A 12,031-nucleotide genomic window follows, 5' to 3' on the forward strand; every position below is an offset into this window, starting at 1 on the left:
GTTTTTTTTTAACACTGTACATTTAACTTTTTAAATCAATTTTATTGTTATCACAGGGGATTAATAATTTTCCTTGTGATAGCATGGTTCATGACAGGTCCTCTCCATGGAGAGATCTGGGGTCTTTTAGACACTATACCTTTAAAACGTGAGATATAAAAAAAAACTTTGAATGATATTGTGCTCCTTCTATCGCAATATACACCCTTCCTACTAATTTTGGAAGTGAACCAATTAAATGGTAATTGAAGTAAAGTGTCTCAGAGTGTTGGTTTCCTATTTTGAAGCCCCTCACATATGTGAGACCCCTGTGTACTAAAATAGATGGCCAAAAGATCAGTCCAAGTGGCAGGCAAAAACATAGTCAATTAACAGGCCAAGGTCGGTGCACGTGGAAGTCAGAAACATGGTTTAAATCAGCAGGCAGAGGTATCGTCCGTAAACAAGCTGAGGCTGGTGCATGTGGAAGTCAGAAACATGATTTAAATTGGCAAGCAAAGACATTGTCGGCAAACAGGCCAGGGTCAGTTAATCGATATGGAAGGTAGTAACAGGGTAGCAGGCAAATGGGGAAATGGCAGTCTGTTAATAATAAGGGGAACTAATATTGGATGGATGTATGATCATTTTTGAAGCAATCTTTGATGCACAGGCCAGGTTGGGAGAGACATTGGGGACAATAATAGCTGGTATCTCTTCTTACTCCTCTGCTGCATACACAGCATTTATTTTGGCGTCTTCTTCCAGATTCTATGGTGGGAAGGCTATCACTATTAGAGTGAATGCTTCCTGGGATGGGACCTTGTTGGTAAATGAGGTCAGTGGCGATATCTTCAATATACTTGAGGTAGGTGATTTGTTGAATTTGAGTTGCTTTTTGGTAGCAGACAAACAAATTAAAAAGGGCCATGTGAAACAGGGGAAACACAACTTTCTTGTACCAATAATGGGACTTTCTGGTTAATAAATAGGGCTGTAGCATTTGATCATTTAAATCCACCCCCCATGTACATATTGTAGTCGTGGACACATTTGGGCTTTACAATGGGGCCGTGTCTTCTTTGGATCTCCACCACGGTATCATTGTGGATAGTAGAGAGGATGTGGGCATCTTTCTTGTCCCTCCACTTCATGGCCAACACCTCCTCATTCCTCATGAATGCCGATTCTCTGTTTTGCAATTTCAACAGATTTTGTGGGAATCCCTTCCATTTTTTTTTTAAGGTACCTCAGGCTGTTTTTTTTTTTTACTGTAAAGATGATGAAAAAGGGGCAGGCTGGTATAATAGTTGTCAACATATAAATAGTATCCTTTTTCAAACTGGGGGTATGCCAGCTCCCAGACAATTTTCCCACTGGTTCCAATATATGTGGGGCAATCACGGGGCTGGAGCTGGGAGTCTTTGCCTTCGTAGATCCGGAATGTAAAGATGTATCCAGTGGCTGGATCACATAATTTATTTAATTTCAGCCTATACCTGGCTCTCTTGTTTGGTATATACTGCTTGAAGTGCAGTCGGCCAGTGAAATGTATGAGAGACTCGTCCACACAAATTTTTTGGCCTGGGAACTTCTCTAAATTGCTGGGAAAAGGAATTGATTAGGGGGCGTATCTTGTAAAATTTGTCATGGTTGGGATGATCTCAGGGAGGGCACTGTGAATTGTCATTGAAGGGGAGAAAATGCATAATCATTTTCTATCTTGTCCAACACATGACAGCGGAATATATGCGCATGTGTTGGATGGGGTTGGTGGACCAATATGCATGGACTTTGTTCTTTTTTGTAAGCCCCATATTGAAAGTAAGGCCCAAAAACAATTTAAATTCATCCAGTGTGACACGTCGCCACTGGTACATGCAGGTGTATGAAGAATTGGGGTTGGCAGCAATAAATTGGGATGCGTACAGATTAGTTTGATCCACTATATTCTGCAGAAAATCTTGTGGGAAAAATAAAGAAAAATAATCGAATTGAGAAAAATTTGTAATGTCAGGCTGCACACCTGGCTGTGTGGTGAAAGGGGGGATGATAGCGGATCCTGAGTTGGCAGGCAACAATAAGGGGTTTGCCAGGGCATCGGAAAAGTAGGACTGGGGCTGGATTCTTCGGGGTTGGGTGTGTATTTCCTGTACATGTACTGGGCTCTTCTTCCTAGGGTCTGGTGCTGCTGGTGGTGGGCAGATCTCCTGATCTTGGTCCTGATCTTGTTCCCGATCTTGGTCTTTTGTTTTCTATGTCCTTAATTGCATTTGTGAGGATATCTAGGTGCTGTGATCTCTTCCTCTTCTCTCTAGCACTCAGTTGAATAATAATCCCTAATGTATGCCTTATGTGCGTTCCAGAGGGTGGCATTGACAGAGGTAGTACCATTGTTCATTTAAAAAAAATCCTCTATTTTTTCACGTATGTAAGTAGAATAGAAGGGAAAATGGAGGATTTATAAGTTAGCTCTCCATATCCTCGTAGAAGGACTTGACAGCAATTTATCAATGGTGATAGTGATGGGCGCATGGTCAGACCATGTAATTGTGGACAGAGAGGATTCTGATATGGTGGGTAAAATCCACGTGTCTACCAGGAAATAGTCAATTCAGGTAAATGGGTTTGTAGGGGTAAGAAAAAAAAAAGAGTAGTCATGTTCGTTAGTATGGTGACATCTCCATATATTGTACAAGTCATTGTTCCTTATGAAAGTCCCCATTGGAGAAGAAAGCCTGGTTGTACGGGAGGAAAGCGTTCATTAGGTTGTCTGGCACAAGTCGCCAATTTTAATTATGTGGCCTTGGCAAAATGTGTTGATTTTTTTCATTAGTTTATTCAGGAATATAATTTGTCCGGAATTAGGCGCGTATAGATTTAAAGTGGTGCATCTGGAGTTGTCCAGGGTACAGTCGAGTGAGGTATCTGCCTTCAGGATCAGCTAAGCAATTATGGAGTATGAGGAAGATAGTGTTTTTTTTTTATAAATTGTATTTTTATTAAAGTTCAAAAAACAAACATAATGGTACAAGTCGTACGGTATTTTAGGTACATCACTTGAGACGTTATACAATGTAAAATGGTACAACACAGATCATAAACATATATAATAATATAAAAATAAGAAAATAAAAAGGAAAAAAAAATAAATAAATAAAGTAAAAAGAGGTAAATAAGCATCAGACAGTTATATAACTGTAAAGGGGTGATCATCCAGCAAAAAAAATCGCTTCTTTAAAACGAAAGGCTGTCTCCATAGTCAAAGGAGTGGAAAAAATGAGAGGGGGGGTCATTTAGAGGCCCCAGTTAAATTTCAAGGGGGTCAGGGTAAGGAGCCTGTATTCCAATTGTGAGAGATGGCTACAAAGCGTCTAGGGTACTATCACTGAGAGGAGCCATAGATTGAGCTATCCCAGAGATCCCATATCTTACCAAACCTATCAATGGCATCTTCTGTCAAGGCTGACATACGCTCCATTCTGTGGATGTCACAAATACCTTGTATCAGCTGGGTCTGGGATGGGGGGAAGTGGATAGCCAACATGCAGGAATAGCTCTTTTGGCTGCTAATAGAATGAAGAAGGACAATTTATTTGAGGCTTTTCCAAAACCGGGGACTGGGAGGCCTAGAAGGAGATGTATCGGGTCCAGCGGGATGGAGGTACTGAATACCTGTTGGAGCAAAGATACCACCTTAGACCAAAAAGGAGCTATCAATTCACATTGCCAGAAAATATGATAATGACTACCCCTAAGTTTACCACATCTCCAACAGAGAGGAGAGAGGGAGGGATCATAGCGATGTAGAACCTCAGGGGTCCTATACCAAAAGAATAATACCTTATATGCTGTCTCTTTTTGCGCCACACATCTGGAAATATTAGAGGTTAACGTCGACATTTTGGCCCATTGGGAGGGGGATATTTGTTGTTGTGTAGCGTGTGAACATTTGACCATGTATGAATGGGGATCTATGGATAGCGGAAGATTTTTTTGTAATATTCGGTACATTTCGGAAATTAGTCGCATTTGGTACGGTCCCTGAGAGCAGATAATCTCAAAATGTGTAGGTTTAGTTAGGGTGAGTGATGGCAAAAGGGATGCTAGGTAGTGGGATATTTGGAGGTATGAGAAGGACAGATGATTTGGGATTTGACTTTTAGATTGGAGGTCCGAGAATGAGTAGAATTTGCGAGTAACAGGGTGTACAAAGTGACGGAGCTGGAACAGACCTGCCTTGGCCCAGGAAAACATCCGAGAGTGGGATAAGCTGTCCGGGAGCAGGGGATTATAGAGAACATTAGAGAGAGGGGGACAGGAGGAGGCTAAAGAGAACTTGACACAACAGGATCGCCACACTTTAAGTGTAAACAACATGGGGCCTAGACAGAGGTCACGGAGCCTGGGATCTGAGGATAGGGTAGGAGACCAAATCAAGGAGCAGGGATGGGTTGGAAAAACAAGGAACCCATCTCTATCTCCGCCCATCTATTCCGGGGGCACATACTAGACCAAGTTACCACCGCACAGAGATGAGAAGCCAAGTAGTACTTATAAATGTCCGGGGCTCCCATACCTCCCTGACCTCTGGGCGAAAAAATGACTGAACTGGCCACCCTGTGAGCTCCATCCTTCCAAATGAAGTTCAGGAACCATTGCTTGAGGAGTTTCAGTTGAGCCACAGGGATAAACACAGAGAGGGTTTCAAAGAGGTATAACAATTTTGGCATAACCGTCATTTTCAACACATTGATCTTGCCTATCCATGATATAGGGAGGGGGTTCCATCGATTTAGCATCAGTTTGATAGATTTAAACATAGGGGCATAATTAGCTGAGTGAAGGGTAGAATAGCCTGATGTAATTTGAATCCCTAGATATTTAAGAGAAGAAGAGCACCAACGCTAGGGGTATGAGTTTTTAAGTGAGGGGAGATCAGCAGGGGGTAGATGTAGGGGTAAGGTTTCAGTTTTTGATGTATTAATTTTGTATCCTGATAGGGAGTCGAATTGAGAGAGGAGGGTGTGTAGGGATGGGAGTGAGGTGTGGAGGTTAGTAAGAGTCAAAAGCACATCATCGGTAAAGAGAGACAGTTTATATTCCCTTTGTCGCATGGGAACCCCACGTATGTCTGGGTGAGATCTAATGGCTTCAGCTAAAGGCTTAAGGCAGAGTATAAAGAGGAGGGGCGATAGGGGGCATCCTTGCCTAGTACCATTGGACATAGGGAACGGACGAGATGTAAAAGTGCCATTTGGACTTGGGGAGAGGGGTTAGAGTAGAGGGTGCGTAGAGCTGAGATAAAGGGGCCTCTAATTCCAAATTTATTAAGGGTCGCAAACATATAGGGCCAGCTTAATCTATCGAAAGCCTTTTGGGCGTCAAGGCTAAGAATCAGGGCGGGGCGTTTAACTCTTTTAAGTATGTCGGTGAGGTTGATAGTTCATCTGGTGTTATCTCTAGCATGTCTAGAGGGGACAAACCCCACTTGGTATCTGTCTATCAATTTCGTCAGGAATTGGGAAAGGAGATTTGCAAGAATTTTAGTAAAGAGCTTATAGTCTGAATTCAAAAGTGCGATTGGTCTGTAGCTGTCAGGGAGTGAAGGGTCTTTGTCCGGTTTAGGTATTACTGTGATATAGAAGTGTAGAAATTGTTGGTGGGGATGTAGACCCTGGAGGATAGAATTATAAAGAGAGGTCAGGTGTGGGGAGAGGGTCGGGAGCAAGGTCTTATAGTAGGAGTAGGGGAGGCCATCCAGGCCTGGGGATTTATGTGATGGGAGGGACTTGACAGTAGAAGCAAGCTCCTCCACAGTAATGGGATTATTCAATGTCTGTACATCTGTCTCGGTGAGTTTGGGGAGATGGAGATCGGTCATAAATGTTTCAAAAGTCGTTAGGTCGAATGGGGGATGATGTTCTGGTGTGAGGCAGTTACAAAGTTTATCGTAAAATTCGCCAAAGACTTGAGTCATCGTCTGCGGGCAGTGAGTGGGGGTCCCATCAGCACGTTTAAAGTGGTCTCGGAAAGAGAGGAAGGGCCTAGGGTTAAGCCTGGAAACCAGCATTCTGTGTGGTTTATTAGAAAATTCGTAGAATTTTTGTTTGGCCCAGAGTAGTGATTTATCAATTTTAGACATGTCCAAGGACTTTATGAGATTTCGCAAGGAGGTTACCGTGCGCAGGCGATCCATCGTAGGAGCTAAAATCAAAGATCATTCAGCACTTGCTAGTTCAGATTGAGGATCTTAACAGGGCCGAGTCCCTTTTCCTCCGAGATCCAATTTAGATGCATTGTCCTCTAAAAAAAGCTTTGTGGGCTTCCCAAAGGACAGACGGACTGGGCACGGAACCTGTATTTAACTGAAAGTATTCTGTTAAAGCGGTAAGAAGTTCGGTTTTAGTTTCGGGTTGTTTTAATAGGGATTCATTAAGCCTCCAATGACATTTCCTGGGAAACGCAGTGGAAAGACATAGTTCCAAGGACAGAGGGGCATGATCCGACCAGGTAATTGGACCCAGATCAGAACCTACCGAGTGGGAAATTAATGTGGCAGATATCAGAAAGTAGTCCAGCCTGGAAAACATCTTGTGGGGAGGGGAAAAGAACGAGTACTGCCTACCCAGGGGATGTTTAATTCGCCAGACATCAAATAGGTGATAGTTCTGGATCAATTTCCTAAAGGAAGTGGCTAGGGATTGTGGAGCGGAAGAGGACACTGTATGGAACAGGGATTTCTTGTCCCTAGTGGGCGAGAGAACAGCATTAAAATCCCCTCCAATTATCATGAAGGGATGTAAAACTCTATTTAGCCTTTCAAATGTCTCAGTTAGAAATTTAATTTGACCCGTGTTAGGGGCATAGACATTCATGATAGTTACAGGGTTGAATAGATAGGTACCTTCCAGAATTATATAATGACCACGAGGGTCCAAGTGAGTGGATTTAATCTGGAGGGGACAGGAGCGTTTGCTCAGAATCGCCACTCCCGCCTTTCCAGATGAGTCAGAGGCCAAGTATGACACTGGGAATTGCATGGAGGCAAATTTCAGGGATCCCCCGGCGCGGAAGTGCGTCTCCTGAACCAGGATTACATTCGCCCCGGAGGTCCTAAACTCCTTCAAGGCCATCCACCTTTTTTTTATAGAATTCAAACCTTTCACATTGTAAGATAACAGTTTCAAAGCCATAAATATGCATTATGATCTAGCTAAGAAAAATTCAAAACATTGGGCAGAAGCCCTGCAGTAGAGACATGTTTAAGTAGCCGTGGGCCAGATCTAAGCCTGACCAAGAGTTCACCAGTAATGAGATGATCATTGTTATGGTAAAAGGAAAGGAGAAAACAATAATAATAAAAACGATAAAAATAAAAACAAAAGGACATAAAAAAGAAAAAAATCAAGCAGTAGGACCAGATCAGTCTTGAGGTGATCCAAAAAAAGGGATCATAAAAGATTGGACAGCTTAGAAACAAGAAGGCCTGTATGGCCCAAAAAACAAAAAAGGAAAAAACATAAAAAAAAGGCCTGAGTAGCCGGGGCTACGCAGGAAACCTGGGCCTCGGCCTGAGGAACTAAAGGGGAGCATAGCAGCCTCCAACATGGTGAGGGACTCACGACCACCCACTCCGATGATCCATTTGCAACGTTAACTGTTTTAACTCTTCTTCAAAGTGTCAGATAAGCGGCAGTCACAGGAGAGAAAAAAACTATGGGGGTGAGATGGTCAGCTGTGTCATCCTCAGAAAAAAAAAGAAAGTGATGAGTGGATGTATAAAAGATGTTAAACAACTAAGGGAACGGCAAATGCCAACGCAACAGTAGCTATGCCAAATTTGCAGGTGCCTGCATGGAAAGATTACGTAAAACAAACCAAGAACACAGTGGGCTCCCCCAAGGGGGGGTTCGACTATTTGTCGAGATCCCAGGTGGGATAAAAAGATAGGTGCATAAGATTATTTGATCCGAATCAGGGGGGTAGCCTTGAGCGTTGAGAGCGCTGAGGTGTGGAGTAGGCCCTTGATCCCTTTCCTCTTACTGGGGTCCACATCCTGGACGGCGCTGATAGAGGTCATGGAGTAGTAGGAATAGCTTGTTCCACCTCCGGAGGGAGCGGAGGAAGGCCCAATCGATTAATGAATGCCTCCCACTCCTGGGGGGTCACAGAGAATGTGTTGAACTCCATCCTGGGTAACATTGAGGCGAAAGGGAAAGCCCCAGTAGTAAGAGACCTTATGCAGCTGGAGGTGAGAGGTGATGGGTCTTAGAGAGCGACGATTGGCCAGTGTGATCGGGGGGAGAGGTCACTAAACAGCGGAATCTTATCCCCTTTGTAGTCAATGCCTGATCTGTTACCTGGTCAGGGCCTCTTTGCTTTCATAAATGTGGAAGCGTAACAACTATGTCACAAGGTCTGGGGCCAGGGACCTGTGTGCTCTATCCAGGCGCCAATCAATGTCCACAATTTCAGGAGCCAAAGTGTTAAAAAGGCCCAGAAGGTAAGGCCTAATGTTGTTGTCAGCGACCGTTTCTGGGACTCCGCCAATTCTGATATTCTGGCGTCGTTCCCTATTCTCAAGGTCCTCCTGTTGGAGTTGTAATTGGGACACTGAGTTTTTAAGGAGGGCATTCTCCTCTTCAAGAGCCTGCACATAGTGCAAGGTTTCATCAAACTTTGTTTCCAATGTGGCTGTGCGTTCACTCAGGGCGTCTATTTCTCCCCTAAGCTCTCTAGATATTCTCCCCATTTCCTGGGCAATGTCTCTGGTTACCTGCTGAGCCAGGGCCTGGAGCTTGAGATCCATCATCTCCCGGGTGAGGGCCCGTTGGGGTGGTTTAGCAGGGTGAGAGAGAGAGGCCTGCTGCGATCCATCCTCCGCCATCAGGGTGCTGGAGTAGTCCTCCGGACCTCCCTGTGAAATCGAGGCCGGGGATGACGGCCTAGTCAGGAAGCGGTCCATGGCAGAAGTGGACCGCGGCTGTCGTGAGGCTTGGTACTGGTCCCGCTGGTCTCCAATTTTGCTCATGCAATGCCGGGGGGAGTCAGGGAGTCATGGAGTCTTACCCCTGATGCTTTTGTATGCTTTGGAGGCCATGCGGGGGTCGTGGATCACCGGACGGGAGCGAAGCTCAGGAGTCACGCTTCCACCATCTCAGAAAGCCACGCATGCGCTGTAGATAGTGTTTTTGAATATTATCAATACCCTGTTCTTTTTGGTAGGTCCTGAGGCCTTAAAGGTGTGTGGAAGGTTTTTGTTTTTGCATCGTTCTTCGGTTGTTGTAAAATGCCTTTCATTTATGCAAAGGACTTCACAATGAGAGCCATATGCTGTACGCCAGAGGGATGCTATTTTTGCTGGGTGATTTAGTCCCTTGGCATTGAGCGAAAGGAACTTGGGCACCTTGGAGGGTATGAGAAGTGTAGTTGATTTAGTTACTCACAGTTGGATGATACTAAAGGACCAGATGACTTGGAGCGGTTGAAGGAGATTCTTCAGGTTTTGGGGGTCTCTGGAAAAGTATCGAGATGAAGTTTGACTTGTAATTCATCTTGTGCTCACAGGGTTGGAATTGCAGATAGGGGAGAAAGTGCAAAGATGATTTTAATATTGCGGCAGTCCACCTGCACAAGCAAGAAGCAAAACACAGTATAAGAACAATAAAAAGAAACACAAAAAAACAAAATAACTAAATATAAGGAGCAGCAGTAATGTCAAGGGCTGCAGAGCAAATTTGAGTGTGAGTTTGTGAAACTAATTGCAATGAACAGGACACCAGTCTGAAAGGTTATCTTTTACATAGATAATGCTTATCTTGGTGCAGGTAGATGGTTAGTAGCTTGGTAGATCTGTGAAGATATTGGGTTTTACTCCATTTTGGGTAACCATTATTTTAACAGGGAAACCCCTCTGGTAGGGGATCTTGTCTTTATTGAGAGGTTTAGTAATGGTGCTTAGTTGTCTCCTCAGCTAGCATGTATATTGAGAGAGGTCAGCATATAGTTGGAATTTGGCATATGGGGCTGGGAGTTGACCCAGGTGTCTTCACCAAAAAGTTGATCTTTTATGTGAATTAAATGGATTCTCATTAGGCCATCACAGGGGACCTCATCGGGAAGGTGAGGGGGTTTTAGGAGGCAATTTATGCAATTAATAATAGATTCCATGGATGAAAGCTCTGGGAGAAGTGCTGCGATTAAGTTTCTAATGTAGCTGTTAAGATCTGGTGGGAGAATGTTCTCAGGTATGCCTCTTATTTTCACATTATTATGGCAAGACCTGTCCTCAAGGTCCCCCATCTTGGCCCTCATCCACTGCTGCTCATCTCGTGTTATTTAATGTACATCTACAAGGTCATTCATTGTTTGTCACCTCTCCTATATGGTTCTCAATATGATGAGGGGAATATGTCCCCTCTTTCCCATGTAGTGCATCTCTGTTGAGAATTTAGTGAACATGGAGGAGATGTCATTATGCAGGGAGGATTGGAAAGAAATTAACATTTCTTTCATAGTGGTGTCTAGCACTGGCTGGTTGGATGTAGGGAATGCTGTTTTAGGTGAAGGATGGGCTGATTGCATAGGAATATACTCCTGTATAGGGTTCACCTCTTTCCTTGGGGATCTGAATCCAGGCACAACTTGGCAGGACTGCTGCTGGCCGATGAGGTTGGGGATGAAGGAGAGGTGTGTAAGGCTTCTTTTTGGCTGGTTATTTCTGAGGCATCTGCAACGGGAAGGTCTGTGTAGAGGCCATCAGTTCCGAGTGCAGGGCCGCGGGTGCCATCTTGGACTTCTCTCCTCAGCTGGTGGGAGAAGAATACTGTCAGTTTCTTAGGCTGCCGGTATTCTTTAAATTTGCGGGACATGTCGGGGAAATTGTCCTGGATGTTGGTGTCCTCCACTAGTGAGAGAGCCTTCTATAAAGCGACATTACTGCTGTGCTTCTCTGGTCAGCGCTGGAGCTGGGAGATCAAGCATTCATCTTGTTTGGTGGTTAGTCACACCCCCTAATTTGTTTTATTTAAATTTTATGATTATGAATAAACTTTTTTTAACACAATGATACTATGTTTGTTTTACCTTTAAAGTCCCATGGGGGTAACTTTTGGATGTAAAGATTTTAATTAAGGGATGTAAACTGTTCGAGTTTATACCTTAACTTCAGTGAGTTTAGAAACCAATCAGCTTCCAGGTTTTTTTTTCATCAAAGCTTAATTGAAAATGCTGAAGTTAGAAGCTGATTGGCTACCATGCAGACCTGCACCAGATTTTGCACTCTCCTGCTTTAGTAAACCAACCCCTATGGGTCAGTCTGGGGTCTTTCTTTGTTTTCACACTGTTTGGGTAAGGCATAAAAAGTAGCAATCATTGGATTCTGATTTAATAAAAATATAATTTTCAGATTTAAATTTATATTCTGTTTTTTTTTTTTCAGAACAACCTCCAATTCATGAAAATATTTAGTTGTAAGATTTTTTAATTCGTCATATTCTATTGTAGTGTGAGGCACATAGTCATAGATATACCCTTGTCCATTCTAACTACATTTTTTTCTTTTGTTAGCAGGCTTAATACCAGAACACCATTTTGGTGTCATTCTAAATAGAACAAATTATAGTATAAAATATATGCTTTTTATTTATAGTAAACAACACCGTAAAAATAGAAACAAACAAAAAAAAAAATTTTTTTGACTATAGATTGTATAGAGAAAGTTTTTTAAGACAACATTGCCAAAAGAATGACAAGTTGTTTCATTCAACCCCCCCCCCCCTCAAAGAAAAAATGTATGCGTTACTTTGTTATCTTAAATAATGACAAAGTTATCACTGAACAAACAGACCCATAGTAGAAATATAACAATTGCTCTGATTCAGAAAGTGTACAGTACACAGATGCAAGAGCTGAAGTCATTAAACTTAAAAAAAAATAAAAACATTTTTAGATATAAATTAAGTGTGAGAATCAGAACTACATTTCAGAAACTGCGTAATATCTGTAATAATGAATGAACGGGGAGGCTCAAAAATATTATGCATTCTGC

The 12,031-nt window shown here is 43.0% G+C and overlaps 1 protein-coding gene across 1 annotated transcript in view; it reads left to right on the forward strand.

Moving 5' to 3' along the window:
- LOC143941268 (vomeronasal type-2 receptor 26-like) overlaps positions 1–12,031 on the forward strand; it is a 76,705-nt gene that overhangs the window by 25,155 nt on the left and 39,519 nt on the right. The window lies entirely within an intron of this gene.

Source organism: Lithobates pipiens, unplaced genomic scaffold (assembly GCF_037356315.1).
Source record: "Lithobates pipiens isolate NorthernLeopardFrog02 unplaced genomic scaffold, aLitPip1_a1.2 Scaffold_3, whole genome shotgun sequence".
Taxonomy (NCBI): domain Eukaryota; kingdom Metazoa; phylum Chordata; class Amphibia; order Anura; family Ranidae; genus Lithobates; species Lithobates pipiens.